Source organism: Lithobates pipiens, unplaced genomic scaffold, assembly GCF_037356315.1.
Source record: "Lithobates pipiens isolate NorthernLeopardFrog02 unplaced genomic scaffold, aLitPip1_a1.2 Scaffold_35, whole genome shotgun sequence".
In the NCBI taxonomy this organism is placed as follows: domain Eukaryota; kingdom Metazoa; phylum Chordata; class Amphibia; order Anura; family Ranidae; genus Lithobates; species Lithobates pipiens.
This window is the reverse complement of record NW_027507811.1, coordinates 19,854,194-19,876,183: the sequence shown is the minus strand read 5'-3', so window position 1 is coordinate 19,876,183 and position 21,990 is coordinate 19,854,194. Positions and strand designations below refer to the sequence as shown.

The following is a 21,990-nucleotide window of genomic DNA, read 5'->3' as shown; positions in this document are numbered from 1 at the left end:
CATTGAGACATGAATAGACCCGCTACGCTAGCGGCAAACTTGGCACCCATAGCGACGCCTGTAGTCTGATGGTAAAAGTTTTTGTTATACCAGAAATAGTTGTTCTTTAGACAGAAGTCCAAACACTTAACCAGGTATTTTCTTTGAGCACAGATCAAGTTAGAATGTTTTCTAAGACCCCATTTGACTGCTTCACAAGCCTCATAGTGAGGGATGATAGTATACAATGAGGCTACATCAGTTGTAGCTAAAATATATGTACCTTCATTTGAGCATTCTTCCAGAATTTGTAGAATGTGTTTGGTGTCTCTCAGATAAGCTTTAGTATTTTTCACCACCGGTTGGAGAAAATTATCAATATACGCCCCTATTCTTGAGGTAAGCGAATCGATACCGTTCACAATCGGTCTTGGCGGGGGATTGTTCTTGTCTTTGTGAAGTTTAGGTAGATAGTAAATGACTGGGGTCCTCACCAACTCTGGTATCAAAAATTGAGCTTCCTTTTTATTTAGTATAGATTTTTTTAGACCTAGGTGAACAACTAGTTCCAGCTCCTTCCTACCTCTAAACACCGGATTCTTCGGTAGTTGTTTGTAGGTGTTAGTGTCACTTAATAGATTTACCCACCATCCCTGTGCTGACTTCCTCCTGGGGCTGCTTACGGTGCAGGTGTCAGTGCTGTATATCACTGTGCTGGTGTCAGTGCTTTATGTCACGCTGCTGATGTCAGTGATCTCTATCACGGTGCTGGTGTCAGATCCCTCTATCACGGTGCAGGTGTCAGTGCTCTATATCACGGTGCTGATGTCAGTGTTTTACGTCATGGTGCTGATGTCAGTGCTCTCTATCACGGTGATGGTGTCAGATGACTCTATCACGGTGCAGGTGTCAGTGCTCTATATCACAGTGCTGGTGATCATCTCCTGCACCCTCTTCTTTGCCTACCCTGACCTTCCCTCTCCTCCATTGCCTTCATGCGCTCCACAGTCCTGAATTGTCAGAATTTCACATATAAAAAAAGAATGCTTGTAGTTGTCGATCCCAGATTCACCTCATACATGTGTTATGTCATTGGCCATGTGGTGGGACTATGTTTGCACAGCTATTAATTATTTTGTGGCTGCAAATTTGACCTGTAGATTTGTAAAGTTTGCCTCCCATTGAAGTCAATGGGGCCCGCCGTTCCGGTGCGCGAACTATCGGCCGCATTCGCGGTTCGCGTTTGCAAAACGTCCCGTCGGAAGTTCGTCCATTATTCCGACTGTGTGTGGTATGCATCGGACTGTTTCCGTCGGAATATCCGTCGGACCAAATTTTCCAACTTGCCGGAAATATTTTCCGACCAACTGCTCTGATCTGATATACTCCGATCATGTGTAGAGAATTCCGATCGGACAAAGTGCCACGCATGCTCAGATCAAATTCCTACATCAAAGCTATTGGCTACTAGCCTGAACGTATTCCCATCGTAACGAAATAACGTCATCACGTTCTGAACGATCGGATTTCCTGACAACTTCGTCCAACCGTGTGTATGCAACAGTTTCGGACAAAATCCGTTGGACAAAATCCGATGAACAAAATCCGACGGATTTGGTTGTCGTAATCTCCGATCGTGTGTACAAGGGCTTACTGGGAGAATGGAGATGGACCTTTGATATGGTTTACAGTATCTCCTCCTCATTTGTTGGGAACATGACGTTATATTGAGGAATGGAGATGGACCTTTCATATGGTGTACAGTATCTCCTCCTCATTTGTTGGGAACATGACGTTATATTGAGGAATGGAGATGGACCTTTCATATGGTGTACAGTATCTCCTCCTCATTTGTTGGGAACATGACGTTATATTGAGAAATGGAGATGGACCTTTCATATGGTGTACAGTATCTCCTCCTCATTTGTTGGGAACATGACGTTATATTGAGGAATGGAGATGGACCTTTCATATGGTGTACAGTATCTCCTCCTCATTTGTTGGAAACATGAAGTTATATTGAGGAATGGAGATGGACCTTTCATGCACTGGGTGCATTTCTTCTTCCTGACCTCTGCTTTCTGTACATTACTCATCCCTGGCCTCTACTGTCTGTGTTACTTGCTCCTGACCCTTGCACTCTGTATATACCTTCTTCCTGACCTCTTCTTTCTGTGTATTTCTTACCCCTGAACCCTGCACTCTGTGCATTAAATAGTCCTGACTTCTGCTCCCTGTTTGTTAGTTACAACTGACACCTGCACTTTTTTGCGTTACTCCCTCCTGCATGTGTTACTTGGTTTTAACCTCTGAAATCTGACCTCTGCACTCTGAACATTACACACCCCTGACAACTGAACTCTGTGCATTACACACACACCTGACACCTGCAATCAGTGCTTTACATATTTATGACCCCAACGCTCTGTATGTTACACAACCCTGACACCTGAACTGTATGTGTTACAAACTCTTTACCCCTGCACTCTGTGCTTTACACACTCCTGACATGAAAAAACATACCGTACTTTACGACTGACACCTGCACTTTCTGCATTACTCACTCCAGACCCCTGCTCTGCATGTGTTATTTGATATTGACCTCTACAATCTGTGCAGAATTCATTCTTTGAGATTTGCAATCTGTACACTGCATACCCCTGTGCCCTGTCCATTATACACCCCTTACTCCTGCACTCTATGTGATACATACACCTGACTCCTGCACTCTGTACATTACACACCCCTGACACCTGAACTCTGTACATTACACACTCCCGATACCTGAACTCTGTACATTACACACCCCTGACACCTGAACTCTGTACATTACACACTCCCGATACCTGAACTCTGTACATTACACACTCCTGATACCTAAACTCTGTACATTACACACTCCTGAACCCTGCACTCTGTGTGATACACACACACCTGACACCTGAACTCTGTACATTGCACACTCCTGATACCTAAACTCTGTACATTAAGCACTCCTGAACCCTGCACTCTGTGTGATACACACACCTGAACTCTGTACATTACACACTCCTGAACCCTGCACTCTGTGTGATACACACACCTGACACCTGAACTCTGTACATTACACACTCCTGAACCCTGCACTCTGTGTGATAAACAGACCTGACACCTGAACTCTGTACATTACACACTTCTGATACCTGCACTTCTCACTCCTTCGACTCTATGTAAAACACACACACGTGACTCCTGAAATCGGTGCTTTACATAATCCTGACCCCAACACTCTGTATGTTACACACCCCTGACACCTGAACTGTATGTGTTACACACTCCTGATCCCGACCTCAACACTATATACATTACATATGCCTGACACCTAAACTCTATGTGCTATACACTCCTGACCCCTGCACTCTGTACCCTAAATTTTTCTGGCTTTCAGTGACAAACTGTGAGGAAAAGAATTGTAGCATCCTTTCCATCAAATCAGGAGATTTATCCCTTAATCTATGTACTGTAGGGATGTTCATTCCTTCAGATACCATGGCTAATACCCAATCTCCCGACTGTCTGGGAAAGAGGAACACGTTTTATTGTGGATGGATGAAAGGTGTATTGTGGTACAATTACATCAGACCACAGAGAGGGACAACAAAGCAGGAAAGAGGAACTAACAGATATGATTTCAAATGAAGGATGGTTGGAGACTGAGTTTCAACTGATGTTCAGTCTTATTCCTTTGTATTTTTAACTCCGGAGAAGTCGTGGGGTCATCAAAGAGGAGGACAGCCAAGAACCCAAAGACAAGCTTGAGAAATGGTTCTATGTTTAGGATGTATCCAGTCTATAAACCAGAGGCTCTGGATGGACAGTTGGATAAATGGTTCTATATTTAGGATGTATCCGGTCTATAAACCAGAGGCTCTGGATGGACAGTTGGATAAATGGCTCTATATTTAGGATGTATCCGGTCTATAAACCAGAGGCTCTGGATGGACAGTTGGATAAATGGCTCTATATTTAAGATGTATCCGGTCTATAAACCAGAGGCTCTGGATGGACAGTTGGATAAATGGTTCTATATTTAGGATGTATCCGGTCTATAAACCAGAGGCCCTGGATGGACAGTTGGATAAATGGTTCTATATTTAGGATGTATCTGGTCTATAAACCAGAGGCTCTGGATGGGCAGTTGGATAAATGGTTCTATATTTAGGATGTATCTGACCTATAAACCAGAGACTCTGGAGTAAAAGTTGGAAAAAATTTTCTATATTTAGGATGTATGTGGTCTATAAACCAGAGGTTCTTGATGGACAATATGGTTCTATATGTAGGATGTATCTGGTCTATAAACCAGAGGCTCTGGATGGACAGTTGGAGAAATGGTTCTATATTTAGGATGTATCAATAAAGGGTAGATACAGTTGTATACTGTGCTGGAGGCACACAACACCACTTTAACTTTAAGATGCCTGAGAAAAGAACACACTGTCCCTGCCTATCTTGCTCTTTCCCTGCACGCCGGAACACACTACACAAGGCCGCCGCGCTGGCAGCCTTATATAGTGTGGGGCGTGTACTAAACCCCCTGGGCTATAATTGGCCACAGGCATCCTACCTGTGGCCAATTATGGCTCTCCTCCCTGCCGGCGCTGTGATTGGTCAAGCACTGCAATGGTGTAGTGCATTATGGGCCATTCGTGCCACATGAATTTGGTGCGAACGGTCCACAAAGTTCTGAATTTGCCAAACAGACGAATGGCCGATGTTTGAGTCGAACATGTGTTCGAGTTGAGCACCGAGCTCTTCCCTATTTGTGATCCACACTTGGGAGACAGATTCAAAAAAGGGAAAGGGTCTTTCTACAATTCTCTCTTCACTAGGTCAAGCAATACCTGGGGTCTTTTCCTTTTCCTTCGATTTCCCTTCTAAATGTTTTTTTTCTTTGTTTTCTTTGTCTGAATTTCTCACTTCCTGTTCCTCCTCAGTAAACGGTTCAGTAAGCTGTTCTGGCTGACTAAACACCGCTCGGATGATGGTGTGAAGTTTACTAAGGAGAAACAGGAAGTGAGAAATTCAGACAAAGAAAAAAAAACATTTAGAAGGGAAATCAAAGGAAAAGGTAAGTGAACCAACAATGCACTAGCTTAAAGGAACCTATTTAGAAAATAAAAAATGAACCTTTACAACCCCTTTAATATTATCAGTTTATTTATATCACTTTTAAATTGCTATTATGATTTTTTTAATTATTTTTTTTGTAGCAATCATAACTGTTTGTTTTCTATCTATTTTGATGTTTTGATTTTGGCATTCGATGGATGGTTTGAATATTGGACCCACCAGGGCACACATTTTTATAATAGATATAGATATATATATAGAGAGAGAGATTGATTTTTTTTTTTTTTTACTTTTTTAACATTTAGAAGGGAAATCGAAGGAAAAGGTAAGTGAACCAACATTGCACTAGCTTAAAGGAACCTATTTAGAAAATAAAAAACAAAGCTTTACAACCCCTTTAAAAAATCCTGTAATTAGACAGTTCCAATAACGAATGAGTCCCAAATGAATATCCTCAGTGAGTGATATAGTTTATTTATATCACTGTTAAATTACTATTATGATTTTTTAATCTTTTTTTGTAGCAATCATAACTGTTTGTTTTGTATCTGTTTTGATTTTGGCATTGGATGGATGGTTTGAATCTTAGACCCACCAGGACACACATTTTTATAATATATATATATATATAAGAGAGAGAGAGAATTTTTTTGGGGAGTTTAATAGGCACATTAAATTATTGAGCATTAGTTTGTACGATAAGCACAATGGGACTTAGATCATTAAGGTTTATGATTATAAAAACGAGTGGTGATAAATATATTTATTTAATAGTTGGCGCAGTCCACATACATGCCAAAAGCCCCCTTGGACAAATCCAGGTAAAGGAAGGCAGGGCTAGGGATGGACTCCATGTCCTCCGCAAGCATGACCTTACAAGGAAAAATCCTTCCCCGTGGATTCAGGGACATTTTTTAATTCATCTTTTTATGTAATTATGAACGTTAATGCACAAATTATTTTTATTTTTCATTTTTTTTTTTTTTTTTGTAGTTTCTACGTAATACGTGCAACATAATTGAAGAACTTACCATCAAAGTATTAAAAACGTTAGCTGTAGTTTGCATTTTCTCCACAAGATGGTGATCTCACTAATTGCTGGTGGAACGCAGAGACAGGAAGTGATACCAAACAAAGACAGGAAGATCCTGGAGAGAGGAGAGCTGGGGGGCAGCAGAGGGAGGAATTCCTGCAACCGGCAGCTGAGGAGGTAATAAGATATTATTTTATATTTACACCCAGTAACCCCCCCCCCCCCCCCCCCGTCATGTCCGTCCTCTTCCTCCATAGTCACTGTGACGTCTTTTATCTCCAACAGATACTACAAATAGATTTGTCATATGTGCACCTATGCATCCTAAATATAGAGCCATTTATCCAACTGTCCATCCAGAGACTCTGGTTTATAGACCGGATACATCCTAAATATAGAACCATTTATCCAACTGTCCATCCAGAGCCTCTGGTTTATAGACCGGATACATCCTAAACATAGAGCCATTTATCCAACTGTCCATCCAGAGCCTCTGGTTTATAGACCAGATACATCCTAAATATAGAGCCATTTTTCCAACTGTCCATCCAGAGCCTCTGGTTTATAGACCAGATACATCCTAAATATAGAGCCATTTATCCAACTGTCCATCCAGAGCCTCTGGTTTATAGACCGGATACATCCTAAATATAGAACCATTTATCCAACTGTCCATCCAGAGCCTCTGGTTTATAGATCAGATACATCCTAAATATAGAGCCATTTATCCAACTGTCCATCCAGAGCCTCTGGTTTATAGACCAGATACATCCTAAATATAGAGCCATTTATCCAACTGTCCATCCAGAGCCTCTGGTTTATAGTCCGGATACATCCTAAATATAGAGCCATTTATCCAACTGTCCATCCAGAGCCTCTGGTTTATAGACCGGATACATCCTAAATATAGAGCCATTTATCCAACTGTTCATCCAGAGCCTCTGGTTTATAGACCGGATACATCCTAAATATAGAGCCATTTATCCAACTGTTCATCCAGAGCCTCTGGTTTATAGACCAGATACATCCTAAATATAGAACCATTTATCCCACTGTCCATCCAGAGCCTCTGGTTTATAGACCGGATACATCCTATATATAGAACCATTTATCCAACTGTTCATCCAGAGCCTCTGGTTTATAGACCAGATACATCCTAAATCTAGAGCCATTTATTCAACTGTCCATCCATAGGGTCTCATTAGCAGATCTCTGGTCATCAGTGTTCTGCTAAATAATGTTATTGTAACATTGGTAATGGCAGTTCCCCAAGGCTGGATCGAATCCTTTATATTTCCCGTTCTTTTGATAAATGCTTACTAACTTTCAGACATTATCAGTTACAATGGATTTCAGGCTGTCTGTAGGCCAGGGGTGTGTGCTGGTGGGGGGGTTTATGGATTGTGCCAACCCTCTGCTGATCCTGAAGAACAAAACTTGAATCTAACTTCAACAATTAAAACCTAACAATGAGCACAGTACATGAAGTGTAATAGGACGGGGCTCACACTATAGACATAACGTCATAGCGTCAGAACTCTGTACAGACATTATTCATCCCAGTACAGTCCAGATAATTCTCAGTTTATTATCCGTCTACAGAGAGGAGAGTCCTGTATAGATCACATACCTAACAGGAGAGATGAGGCGGAATGTGGGAGGTCAGTGGTTGCAATTGTCACTTTCTCTCTTTACACAGGGATTATAGGGTATTGAATAATAAAAATAAAAATAAAATCTGGTGAGCCTTTAACACCCAACAGATGTCTCAATTGGACATCACCCATCACAGTGCCTCCACCTCACTCCCTATCTACAGAGGGACACAGGGGCATCAGGACACTAGGTGACTGTATCATTGTGTGTTTCAGGTTCCTCTAAGGTTTCAGGATATTGTGGTCTTTACTCCATGGAGGAGTGGGAGTATTTAGAAGGACACGAGGATCTCCAAGAGGACATCAAGATGGAAAATCAGCCGCCCCTCACATCACCGGGTAAGAGGAGACTTTATTGTAAAGGAGAGAGTAGTACGGAGGCTCCACCTAGATCCCCCATCATCTGATAAACACATAGAAACAATGTATTCAGTCAGTGTGTGTGTTTCCTACAGATGGATCCAGTAATAGGAACCCACCAGAGAGATGTCCCCGTCCTCTGTATTCCCGGGATTCCACACAGGAAGGTCACACCATCCCCCACCATCATCAGGTAGGTGGGACTGAGAAACTAGACCTCAAAAAGAAATCTAAGCTATGATATAAAATTCTGTAACATTTTATTGCTTTTTACAAATATGTTCTATCATTGTTGGGGTTTAGGGTACAGAACCGAAAGTTGAGATCAAAGAAGAAGAAGAAGAGAGGTTGGTGAGTGGAGGTCAGCAGTCTACGGAGGAGGGGGAGATGATTATGAAATGTGAACAGGAGGAACCTTATCTATTTATCAACACAGGCAAGTAATAAACATTACATATAAAAAACTTTCACATTTTTTTGTTTTACTTTTATGAGGTTATAATATAAAATTGACATAAAATACAAAATATAAAAAGTCACACCTAGTTGACAGAACAGCGTCAATGTACCTTCACCACTGCCCAAAGTATTGTACATCATATTAAAAAATCATCTATAGTCCTGATCAGAAAAAGACAACTATAGTGGTTAGCCGCTCTACCTTGTAGCACTGGGGTCCTAGGTTTGAAGCTTGGTATGGGCAGTAGTTGCATGTTCCTCCTGTGCTTCCGTGGGTTTCTTCCAGGTACTCCGTTTTCCCAAACTCCAAAGTTTCCCAAACTCCATGCTGGTAGGTCATTTTGCTCTTGTACAAATAGGCCTTACTGTGTGCGCCCAAGATTGCTGCCTCACTATCTTCCCCAACAGTAGAGTGCTTTGGGTCCCCAGGAAGAAAAGCATAGAAATTAAAAAAAACATTACCACAGTACCCAATGTCACCAACAAATGACATTGGTGTATTGGAGAATAAAGCTAGGCATGTAGATGTCTATCCTTGTTCTCTAATATAACGTCATATTCCCAACAAATGAGGAGGAGATACTGTACATCATATGAAAGGTCCACCTCCATTCCTCAATATAATGTCATGTTCCCAACAAATGAGGAGGAGATACTGTACACCATATGAAAGGTCCATCTCCATTCCTCAATATAACGTCATGTTCCCAACAAATGAGGAGGAGATACTGTACATCATATGAAAGGTCCATCTCCATTCCTCAATATAACGTCATGTTCCCTACAAATGAGGAGGAGATACTGTACACCATATGAAAGGTCCATCTCCATTCCTCAATATAACATCATGATCCCAACAAATGAGGAGGAGATACTGTACACCATATGAAAGGTCCATCTCCATTCCTCAATATAACGTCATGTTCCCAACAAATGAGGAGGAGATACTGTACATCATATGAAAGGTCCATCTCCATTCCTCAATATAACGTCATGTTCCCTACAAATGAGGAGGAGATACTGTACACCATATGAAAGGTCCATCTCCATTCCTCAATATAACGTCATGTTCCCTACAAATGAGGAGGAGATACTGTACACCATATGAAAGGTCCATCTCCATTCCTCAATATAACGTCATGTTCCCAACAAATGAGGAGGAGATACTGTACACCCTATGAAAGGTCCATCTCCATTCCTCAATATAACGTCATAATCCCAACAAATGAGGAGGAGAAACTGTACACCATATGAAAGGTCCATCTCCATTCCTCAATATAACGTCATGTTCCCAACAAATGAGGAGGAGATACTGTACACCATATGAAAGGTCCATCTCCATTCCTCAATATAACGTCATGTTCCCAACAAATGAGGAGGAGATACTGTACACCATATGAAAGGTCCATCTCCATTCCTCAATATAACGTCATGTTCCCAACAAATGAGGAGGAGATACTGTACACCATATGAAAGGTCCATCTCCGTTCCTGAATAGAACGTCATGTTCCCAACAAATGAACTAGCTTTCTGATGGGTACATGATCCTTCATGGTCATGCCTGGGAAGTCTACAGTGGCATGAACAGGAGCTACCCACTTGGGCAAGGGCTTCTTGGTGACTCTGGTTCAGGAACCCAGATTATAGCAGCACAGCTCCTGTAATCTGCTGGCATGGTAGAGGAAAGGGTTCCAGTGAGGGAGAGGACTGTAGGGGGTCTGTTTTACAATCCTGACTGCTCAGTGTGAAGCGAAGGGGAGGTGTTAATCTGTTTGCTTGATCCTCATGGGCGGAGCTTTGATCTGCTTGCTTTGTGCCAGAACTTAGAACCAGGGCTTCTGCTTTAGCCAGGGTCACACTAGGGGGGAGATTAGGGAACATGGAGGACGGGTTGGGCTACAAGGAATATTTTCTGATATGACTCCTGAATGCAAGTTTGAAAAAAAAAAAAATGCCTGTAACGTTTACTTTAAAATTGCTTTTCAACAGATGGACAGTGTTTCCACAATACCCCTGAGGAACATATTTTATCTCCCGATTATCATGGGGAAGCTAATGACATTGCCCAATATTCTCCAGAAGTAAACGCCATTACTCCAAGTATATATGACACACCTTACCAACTGGAGGGATCAATGGGGCCCTCTAATGCCGAGGACTCTCCTGATGGATCACACACCAGGACTCTAATATCTCACAATACAGACATAATCAATCAATATTTTCTCAATGACTCTTCTTTCGTCCATGAAGGAGATCATACCGGAGAAGGTTCATTGTCCTGTACAGTGTGTGGGAAATGTTTCAAAGAAAACCGAGCGCTCCTCAGGCATGAGAAACGCCACACCGATGAGCGTCCTTATTCATGCTTCGAGTGCGGGAAATGTTTCATTCAGAAAGCAGACCTTCTCAAACACCAGAGAATTCACACGGGTGAGCGTCCCTTTCCATGTTCCAAGTGCGGGAAATTTTTCGGCGACAAAGGAAACCTTCTTAAACACCAGAGAATTCACACGGACGAGCGTCCTTATCCATGTTCAGAGTGCGGAAAGTGTTTCCTTAATAAAAGTAACCTGGTTAAACATCAGAGGATTCACACAGGTGAGTGTCCTTATTCGTGCCCAGAGTGCGGGAAATGTTTCAATGACCAAGGAAACCTTATTAGGCACCAGAAAAGTCACTCGGGCGAACGTCCCTTTTCCTGTTCAGACTGCGGGAAATCGTTCACTCAGAAAAATATACTTCTCACACACCAGAAAAGTCACACTGATGGCTGTCCCTTTTTGTGTTCAGAGTGCGGGAAATACTTCATTCAGAAGCGAGACTTTCTTATACACCAGAGAAGTCACACGGGTGAGCGTCTCTTTACGTGTTCAGAGTGCGGGAAAAGCTTCATTCATAAATGCAACCTTGTTAAACACCAGAGAATTCACACAGGCGAGCGTCCTTTTTCATGTTCAGAGTGCGGGAAAGGTTTCTATGACAAGGGAAACCTTATTCAGCATCAGAGAATCCACACAGGCGAACGCCCCTTTTCGTGTTCGGAGTGCGGGAAACGTTTCATTCAGAAAGGAGATCTTAAGAAACATCTGAGGGTTCACAAGAACGAGCATTCTATTCCGTGTCCAGATTGGGAGAAATGTTTCAGTTAGAGAAAAACCATGTATTACACACCAGGGGATTTCACTAAGGAAGGAAAATAAATTCTGAGAGAGCCGCACATCACACGAAACCCCCATATGAAGAGTAGAAGCAGCCTCAGCCTAGACTCCATCCAGGCCACACCCGCCGACGCATTGCACCCCTCCATGGCTCTCAGTCATGACTGACTGGGTGGGGCGAAATGCGTCGTACATGGCCTAGACAGAGTCTAGACTGAGACTGCTTGTACACCAGAGAATTCATGTGAGCTAACAACCTTTTTTTTCACGCTCAGACTAGTTTGTTGATGATGTAGCAAAACTATTGTTTTACTGTTACAGTTTTTCTGAAGAAGGTGGCTTTTCATTGGTCGATACAGTGTGTTTTCTAATTTATCATTTTGATTCTAGCTTAGAATTTGTTGTTTAAGCACTCGTTCCGATTTTCAAAAATAAACAAGAATGCTCCACAATTTATATTTTTGTGTTCTGAGTTTTTTTTTTTTCTTGAATCACAATAATCCTGATTGGTAAATAAAATGTATTATTTAGCGAACTGGTTTTTAAAGGTCAGTAAATGATTTTACTGGATGATGGAGAGTTAATTCATCAACAGTTTCTTCCATCTCTTTGACTATATTGCTGAGATTTAAAAAGAGGTCCCACGCCCACTGTGCCCACTATGAGGGGTTCCCACCAACCCTGTGCTGAGTTCCCAGGACTGTACACCTGATGTGCCCACTATGAGGGGTTCCCACCAACCCTGTACTGAGTTCCCAGGTCTGTATACCTGCTGTGCCCATTATAAGGGGTTCCCACCATCCCTGCACTGAGTTCCCGGGTCTGTATACCTGCTGTGCCCATTATGAGGGGTTCCCACCATCCCTGCACTGAGTTCCCGGGTCTGTACACCTGCTGTGCCCATTATAAGGAGTTCCCACCATCTCTGTGCTGAGTTCCCGGGTCTGTATACCTGCTGTGCCCATTATGAGGGGTTCCCACCATCCCGGTGCTGAGTTCCCGGGTCTGTACACCTGCTGTGCCCATTATGAGGGGTTCCCACCATCCCTGAGCTGAATTCATAGGTCTACACACCTGCTGTGCCATTATGAGGGGTTCCCCCCATGCCTGTGCTTAGTTCCTGGGTTTGCAAGCCTACTGTGCCAATTTTGAGGTGTTCTCACCATCCCTATGCTGACATATTTTTAACAGACACTCTTTGACCTTCCATACTAGAACACAGCTGCAGTACATTAGAAATGGAACGCGTTTCAACAATCAAAGGAGTACACAAACAGAGATCTTCCATTAAGCTTCAAAGTTACTCCACTAAAAGCCTGTGCTGAGTTACCAGGTCTGTACACCTTCTGTGCCCATTATGAGGGGTTCCTACCATCCCTGTGCTGGGTTCCCGGGTCTGCAAACCTGCTGTGCCCATTATGAGGGGTTCCCTTCATGCCTGTGAAGTACATTAGAGATGGAATGCATTTCAACAATCAAAGGAGTACACAAACAGAGATCTTCCATTAAGCTTCAAAGTTACTCCACTAAGCCTGTGCTGAGTAGGGATGAGCTTCGTGTTTGAGTCGAACATACGTTAGACTCGAACATCTGCTGTTCGCCCGTTCGGCGAATTCCGAACGTTATGGGCCATTCGCTCCAAATTCGTGTGGCGCTCACGGCCCACAATGCACTGCGATGGCGCAGTGCATTGCTGGCTCATAATTGGCCAAGCATGCACTGTGACCCCGCATGCTTGGCCAATCACAGCGCCGTCAGTGAGGAGAGCCATGATTGGCCACAGGCAGGATGCCTGTGGCCAATCATAGCTCAGGCTGTGTAGTACACGCCCCACACTATATAAGGCCGCCAGCGCGGCGGCCTTGTGTAGTGTGTTGGCGTCTGAAGCAGTTAGTGGGTGTTCTGTGTACCTTCAACACAGTACACACCGATCGTTATCGGCCGATTTTTCGTTCTTGCTCTTCTGTAGTGGTTGTTGTCTGCATGCCCTGACCGCAGTATACACCGCTATATTCACCTATATAGCTAGCGATATATCTATCTTTTATAATAGAGCTTGCAGTCAGTGTTAGGAGCTTGTGCGTGCTGTCTGCGTGCTCTGAACCCAGTATACACTGCTATATCCACCTATATAGCTAACTATCTTGCTTGTTTTAAATAGAGCTTGCAGTCAGCGGTAGGAGCTTGTGCGTGCTGTCTGCGTGCTCTGAACCCAGTATACACTGCTATATCCACCTATATAGCAAACTATCTTGCTCATTTTAAATAGAGCTTGCAGTCAGTGGTAGGAGATTCTGCGTGCTCTGAACCCAGTATACACCGCTATATCCACCTACATAGCTCTTCTCTATTTGAGCCATCTGCCATCTGCAGGAGTTAGTGGAAGTTGTGTGTGCCTCCAGCACAATATACACTACCCAATTGCTGGTTTTCCCAACTCCCTTCAGGCCATTACCATGTCTGGAAGGCCAGCAAGGAGAGGCAGACAGGCGCGAGCTGATAAAAGAGGGCAAGCAGGCTCTGTGTCTAGAGACAACAGTGCTGGTCATGGACGCGGTGCATCGTCATCATCAGCACGTGGCCATGGGACAAGCTTGTCCTTTTCGGCAGCTGGACATGTTGAGCCGCAACATGCCAATGACTTGGTAGAGTGGATGACCAAGCCCTCTTCATCCTCCTCATCCTCTCTCACCCAGGCTCAGGGTACTAGCAAAGCAGCTGCCAACGCATCGTCTTCCCTCCTCTCAATGTCATCATCAGTGACTCCTTCCCTAGACCCACCACGTCCTCCTGAGGAGTCTCCTGAACTCTTTGAGCACAGTGTTGGGTACATGCTCCAGGAGGATGCCCAGTGTTTTGTAGGCTCTGATGATGATACTCAGCTAGAGGAAGGCAGTAGCCTGAATGCAGAGAGAGGGGATGCTCAAGAAGGACAGCAATCTGGCAGTCATGTTCCACAAGCTGCAGCATACTGCCAGGTTCGCTCCAGCGATGAAGAGGGAAGGGATGATGAGGGCACTGACTCCACATGGGTGCCTGGTAGGAGAGAGGAGGAGGAGGAGGCACATGTCCAACGAGGCAGGATGCCCTCCGGGGGCCAGCTTAGGGGCAGCACACCGACTGAATCACACCGCAGAGCTCCGCCTGTGCAGGGCGCTGCCTCTGCGCGTTATTCGTTATTAAGTTCTTTGGTGTGGGCCTTTTTTGAGACGAGTGCATCAGATCGCACTGCTGCTATTTGCAACATATGTCTCAAGCGTGTCTCGCGTGGCCAAAACATCAGCCACTTGGGCACCACATGCTTGACCAGACATGTTGACCTGCCATGCAGCTCGTTGGCAAGCGTACCTCAAAGACCCACACCAAAGAACAAAGCGGACCTCTCCTTGCTCCTCATCAGCTGGGATCTCCAACCCCACTAGACCTTCAGTCCTCTCTGAAACCTGCTCTGAGAGGAATGAAGGTGTAGAATTAGGTGTGTCACAGCCAAGTGCTTCCGGGCACTCTGCTAGCAGTACACCCACGTCCGATTATAGCAGGCAAATGTCCCTGCCCCAGCTGCTGGACCGGCGAAAGAAGTTCACTCCCAACCATCCACATGCCCAGCGGTTGAATGCTAGCTTGGCTAAATTGCTAGCACTTCAACTGCTGCCTTTTCAGTTGGTAGACTTGGCCCCCTTCCGTGAGTTTGTACAGTGGTTCCTCAGTGGCAGGTCCCCAAACGCCACTTTTTCTCACGGAAGGCGATTCCGGCTCTCTACCGGCATGTGGTAGGCAATGTCCTTGCCTCGCTGGACAGGGCGGTCAGCGGTAAGGTGCATATTACCGCTGACTCATGGTCCAGCAGGCATGGACAGGGACATTACCTGTCTTTCACGGCCCAGTGGGTCACTCTTCTGGCAGCTGGGAAGGATGCAAGACAAGGTGCAGTAGTGTTGGAGGTTGTTCCGCCACCACGCCTCCAAAATGCTACTATTGGTTGTGACACACCTCTCTCCTCCACCCCTTCCTCTTCTTCCTCCATGGCCTCTTCCAGTGTTCTGTCCTCAGAACCAGCGGTGCTCCTTAGGCGTTCCCGGGGCTACGCAAGTACGCAGGCAAAACGATGCCATGCCATGCTTGCGCTGGTTTGTTTGGGGGACAGGAGCCACACTGGGGCGGATGTTTTGTCAGCTCTGCAGGGGCAGGCCGAGAGGTGGTTGACGCCATGCCAGCTTAAGCCAGGAATGGTGGTTTGCGACAATGGCACCAACCTCCTCTCCGCCCTCCGACAGGGACAACTGACCCATGTGCCCTGTGTAGCTCACGTCCTTAACCTGGTGGTGCAGCGGTTCTTGGGCAGGTACCCGGGCTTACAGGATGTCCTGAAGCAGGCCAGGAAAGTCTGTGTGCTTTTTCGCTGATCATTTAATGCCTGTGCTCGGCTGGCTGAGCTCCAAAAGGAGTTGAACCTGCCCAAGAACCGTCTTATATGTGACATGCCCACCAGGTGGAACTCAACGTTGGCCATGCTGCAGCGGCTGCACACACAGCAGAGGGCCATCAATGAGTACCTGTGCGACTACGGCACCAGGACAGGGTCAGGGCAGCTGAGTTTTTTCTCCCCACGCCAGTGGGGCATGATCAGGGCATGCACTGTCCTGTCACCGTTTGAGGAGGCCACAAGGATGGTGAGCAGCGACAGTGCATGCATCAGTGACACTGTACCTCTTGTCCACCTCTTGGAGCATATGCTGCGTGGAATAATGGACAGGGCACTTGAGGCAGAACAGAGGCAGGAAGAGGAGGACTTCCTTGCCTCTCAAGGCCCCCTTTATCCAGACAGTGTTCCTGCTGTGCCACCCATCACACAGGAAGAGGATGAGGAGGAGGAGGATGATTGTGTCAGCATGGAGGTGGAGGCTGGCACTCCGCATCAGCAGCAGCAGCAGTCTTGTAGGGATGATTTACAGTCCCAAGAAACCCGTGGACTTGTACGTGGCTGGGAGGAGGTAGCTGCGGATCATGTTGTCCTTAGTGACCCAGAGGACTCTGGACTTAATTCCTCAGCTAACCTACGCTGCATGGCCTCCCTGATCCTGCAAAGCCTGCGGAAGGATCCTCGTATTCTTCGGATCAAAGAGAGGGACCATTACTGGCTGGCCACTCTCCTTGATCCACGGTACAAGGGTAAGGTTGCCGACCTTATCTTGCCATCGCAGAGGGAGCAGAGGATGAGACATCTCCGGGAGGCCTTGCAGAAAGGTCTGTGCAACGCGTTCCCAGAGACTGGGAGGTTACATACTCCTGGTCCTGGACAACGTGTTGCTGAGGCATCGGTCAGAAGGAGCGGTGGAGAAGGTGGCCATCTGACCGATGCTTTCAGACAATTTTTTAGTCCGCAGCCCCAAGGTATGATCGGTTCCAGCAACCATCACCAGCGTCTGATTTACATGGTGCAGGAATACCTAGGGGCAAGGTCAGACTTGGACACCTTTCCCACTGAAAATCCTCTGGCTTACTGGGTCTTGAGGATGGATCACTGGCCAGAGCTTGCACAGTATGCAATTGAGCTACTGGCCTGTCCTGCATCCAGTGTTCTTTCGGAACGCACCTTCAGTGCTGCTGGTGGCTTTGTTACCGATCACAGGGTGCGCCTGTCCACCAAATCAGTTGATCGACTGACCTTCATCAAGATGAATCAGTCTTGGATCACCCACAGCTACCAAGCACCTGAAGCTGATGTAACCAAATAATTTTTTTTGAAATATCACATCCCTTCAAGACTGCCTATGCTGATGCTGAGTGACTGTCCTGTTATGTTGATTGTCTATCCTCTTCCTCCTCCGCTGATATGTTGGAAGAACATTTCTGGTTCTGGGTGATGCCATCAGCCCAATTTTTCTGCCCCTGTTTAAAGCGGGAGTCTGCCTGGAGATCCACCGTTTTTTTTTTTTTTTTTTTAAAGCCAGCAGCTACAAATACTGCAGCTGCTGACTTTTAAAATAGTGACACTTACCCGCCCAGCGCTCCCGCGATGTCGGCACCCGAAGCCGATCTCTCGATCGTCTCTCGGGTGCTGCCGCCGCCATCTTGGGTATGGGAATCAGGAAGTGGAGCCTTTCGGCTTCATTTCCCGGTTCCCTACTGCGCATGCGCGAGTCGCGCTGTGTAATAAGGATGGCCCCCCCTGTCTCTGGGATCCGTGTGTTTCCCAGCAGGCAGCGGGGGACTTTCGGAAAGGGGCGTAGATTCTGCGGAAAGGGGCGTACCTTCTGCAGAATCTACGCCGGAAGTGGGTGCAGATACCTGTACTGTACAGGTACCTGCACCCCCCCTCCCCCCTGAAAGGTGCCAATTGTGGCACCGGAGGGGGGGAGGGTTCCAATGAGCGGAAGGTCCACTTTAGAGTGGACCTCCACTTTAACAGGGGCGTTTAATTACAATTTTTGATGCAATGCTTTGCAGCAGGGCTAATTCCTGCAATAAAACTAGAGTATATGGGAGAGGTTTCAGTGTCGTGGCACCAGCACCAGTGCCTAAGGCCCAATTTTTCTGCCCCTGTTTAACAGGGACATGTAATTACAATTCTTGATATAATATTTCACAGGAGGGCCCATTCCTGTGCCCACCCAGAGTAACTGTGAGGACTTATAGTGTTGTGGCACCAGCACCACAACCACCAAAGGTAAATTTTTCTACCACTGTTCAACAATGGCATGTAATTACATATATAATCGTTCACAGCAGGGCGCTCCAGCGCCCACCAAGAGTCACTTTGGGGGCTTACAATGTTGTGGCAAAACCAACACCTTGTTCCGCCATTTCTGCAGAGCATATAGGGCAGGCCCCTACTTTCAAACATCCAACTTACAAACATCTCCTACTTGCAAACGGAAGGAGACAACAGCAAGTGAGATGAAAAAAGACGGACGGCAAAACAAATTATACAGGGGTGATAACCCTTCCCTATGTTTTCCAAAAAGCTTAAAAATAGTTTTTTTGACTGGAGCTACACTTTAAAAATGTACCAGTTGAAAATTACAAACAGATTCAACTTAACACAACAAACCTACACAGTCCCTGTCTTGTTTGCACCGCCTGTATACTGCTGTTCTGAGTATATAGGGCCTGGGGGCCACAGGTATTTCCTTTTTTTTATATGGGTACGGGGTTCCCCTTAATATGCGTACAAGACTCAAAGGGGCTGGTAATGGGCAGGGAGGGCTACCCATGCCATTTTTCTCAATGATTTTCAACCATATTGCAGGAACCAGATATAACATTAAAACCGCAAGCAGTTTTAAATGACGTTATTTACGTTAAATGTCATTTTGTGCAGGGACTGTTCTAAACACGGGAAACACGTGGCACTTCACAGGCATACTACAGACACCCCCAGGCACCATATTTAAAGGAATATTTCACTTTTTTTTTCACTTTAATCGTCATTAAAATCAGTGCTCCCGCCAAAACGGCCGTTTTTAAAACTTTTTTTTGCATTGACCCATGTCCCCTGGGGCAGGAGCTAGGTCCCCAAACCCTTTTTAGGACAGTATCTTGCATATTAGCCGTTAAAATTAGCACTTTTAATTTCGAACGTTCGAGTCCCATAGACTTCAATTTGGTTCTAAAGTTCGTACGAATTTTGGGTCCGTTCGAAAGTTCTGGTGCGAACCGAACCGGGGGGTGTTCAGCTCATCCCTAGTGCTGAGTTACCAGGTCTGTACACCTTCTGTGCTCATTATCCCTGTGCTGGGTTCCGGGGGCCGGAACACCTGCTGTGCCCATTATGAGGGGTTCCCTCCCTCCCTGTGCTGGGTTCCCGAATCTGCACACCTGCCGTGCCCATTATGAGGGGTTCCCTCCATGCCTGTGCTGGGTTCCCGCGTCTGCACACCTGCTGTGCCCATTATGAGGGGTTCCCTCCATGCCTGTGCAGTACATTAGAGATGGAATGCATTTCAACAATCAAAGGAGTACACAGACAGAGACCTTCCATTAAGCCTTATAACAGTACCACTAAGGCTTTTATCAGTGATCTAGACAGTCGTCATCAGCACTTAGATAATCACACTGAAGTCCAAAGATTTATAAATTGCATATTGGGGGAAAAAAAGTAAGTAAAACCTTTTTTTTTTTTTTACAGCCCCTCTAACACAATCCAGGTGCAGGTAATTAAACCCACTAGGTAGACATCTCCAAAGCCAACAGCCTTACTGATAGCATTGTAAACCTCCTTTTGGTATGTTGTAAATATTTTAGCAAGCTGTGGACTACCAGCCACATTCCTGTCTATCTCTTACTGTAGAGTCAACATCGAAACATCATTTATAACTCCTGATATGAGTAAATGACATTAATAATGATCACCACATTGTAGAAGAGATTTACAATCCTTTTAAGACTAAGCACCCATATATTGCAAGGTGCAGAAGGCTAATGGGATCCATTACTTCTACAGGAAGTCACTTACATACATATATCATGGTGGTCTTGTTCAAAAGCTATTTGTATGTCATCATAAGGAACTATTGATACACTTCGGAAAACTGCATCCGAAGGAGTGTCTGCTGGCTACAATGAAGCATTCCACACCCCTTGGGCCCTCCTCAGACACACTGGTTGTTGAGGGAAAGGGAGCTGCAGGCTTTTTTTGGATGCTGAGAAAGGCGAGGCTGCACAGCACATTAGTTGCTGAGAGACGTAGGACTGCAGAGCACCTTGGGTTCTGAAGGAAGTGGGGCTGCAAGCCTGTTGGACCTTGAGAGAAATGAGGGTGCTGGCACATTGGGTCCTGAGAGAAGGGGCCTACAGGAATGATGGGTGTTGGGAATAAAGGCTGGGATTCTGTTAGCGGCTGCAGACCTGTTGTTTGGTGGGAGAAGTAGAGCTGAAAACATGTTTGTAGCTGAGAGAAGAATGCCTGCAGGCACAGTGGGTGGTAAGAGAAGAAAGACTGCAGATATATTTTCTGAAGGCACATTGGATGGCTGATGGAAGGGGTAGCATGACCATTGGGTGCTGATGGAAGGGGGGCTGCATAAACATTGGGTGCTGATAGAAGGGGGGCTGCATGAACATTGGGTGCTGATAGAAGGGGGGCTGCATGAACATTGAGTGCTGATGGAAGGGGGGCTGCATGAACATTGGGTGCTGATGGAAGGGGGGCTGCATGAACATTGGGTGCTGATGGAAGGGGGGCTGCATGAACATTGGGTGCTGATGGAAGGGGGGCTGCATTGGGTGCTGATAGAAGGGGGCACATTGGGTGCTGATACAAGGGGGGCTGCAGGCACAATGGGTTGAGAGAGAAGAATCTGCAGGCATGATGGGTGGTTAGAGAAGAGGGGCTGCAGATACATTTTCTGTAGGTATGGCGGGTTGCTAATAGAAGGGGGACTTTAGGAAAATTGGGTGCCGATAAAAGGGGGACTGTAGGCACGTTGGGTGCTGAGAAATTGGAGGACTGCAAGCAAGATGGGTGGTGGTGTTTGGTGGTGGGAGAAGGGGGGCTACAGGCACATTTGGAAGCTGAGGGAAGGATGCCTGCAGGCACAATGGGTTGTGAGAGAAGAATCTGGTGGGTGGTCAGAGAAGGGACACTTCCAATATACTTGCTGAAGGCATGGTGGATGGATGATAGAAGTGGGGCTGCAGGAGCATTGGGTGCTGATAGAAGGGGGGCTGCAGGAGCATTGGGTGCTGATAGAAGGGGGGCTGCAGGAGCATTGGGTGCTGATAGAAGGGGGGCAGCAGGAGCATTGGGTGCTGATAGAAGGGGGGCTGCAGGAGCATTGGGTGCTGATAGAAAGGGGGCTGCGGGAGCATTGGGTGCTGATAGAAGGGGGGCAGCAGGAGCATTGGGTGCTGATAGAAGGGGGGCTGCAGGAGCATTGGGTGCTGATAGAAGGGGGCAGCAGGAGCATTGGGTGCTGATAGAAGGGGGGCTGCAGGAGCATTGGGTGCTGATAGAAGGGGGGCTGCAGGAGCATTGGGTGCTGATAGAAGGGGGGCTGCAGGAGCATTGGGTGCTGATAGAAGGGGGGCAGCAGGAGCATTGGGTGCTGATAGAAGGGGGGCTGCAGGAGCATTGGGTGCTGATAGAAGGGGGGCAGCAGGAGCATTGGGTGCTGATAGAAGGGGGGCTGCAGGAGCATTGGGTGCTGATAGAAGGGGGCTGCAGGAGCATTGGGTGCTGATAGAAGGGGGCAGCAGGAGCATTGGGTGCTGATAGAAGGGGGGCAGCAGG

At 46.0% G+C, this 21,990-nt stretch overlaps 1 protein-coding gene and 1 pseudogene across 2 annotated transcripts in view; one reads left to right on the top strand and one right to left on the bottom strand.

Moving 5' to 3' along the window:
- LOC143955192 (uncharacterized) overlaps window positions 1-21,990 on the bottom strand; it is a 422,346-nt gene that overhangs the window by 8,982 nt on the left and 391,374 nt on the right.
- The window catches only part of LOC143955408 (uncharacterized), a 52,600-nt pseudogene continuing 36,804 nt past the window's right edge, over window positions 6,195-21,990 (top strand). The window contains exons 1-2 of the transcript XR_013269804.1: window positions 6,195-6,301; window positions 7,996-8,118. The product of XR_013269804.1 is annotated as an uncharacterized LOC143955408 (transcript). The remainder of the gene's footprint in view (window positions 6,302-7,995; window positions 8,119-21,990) is intronic.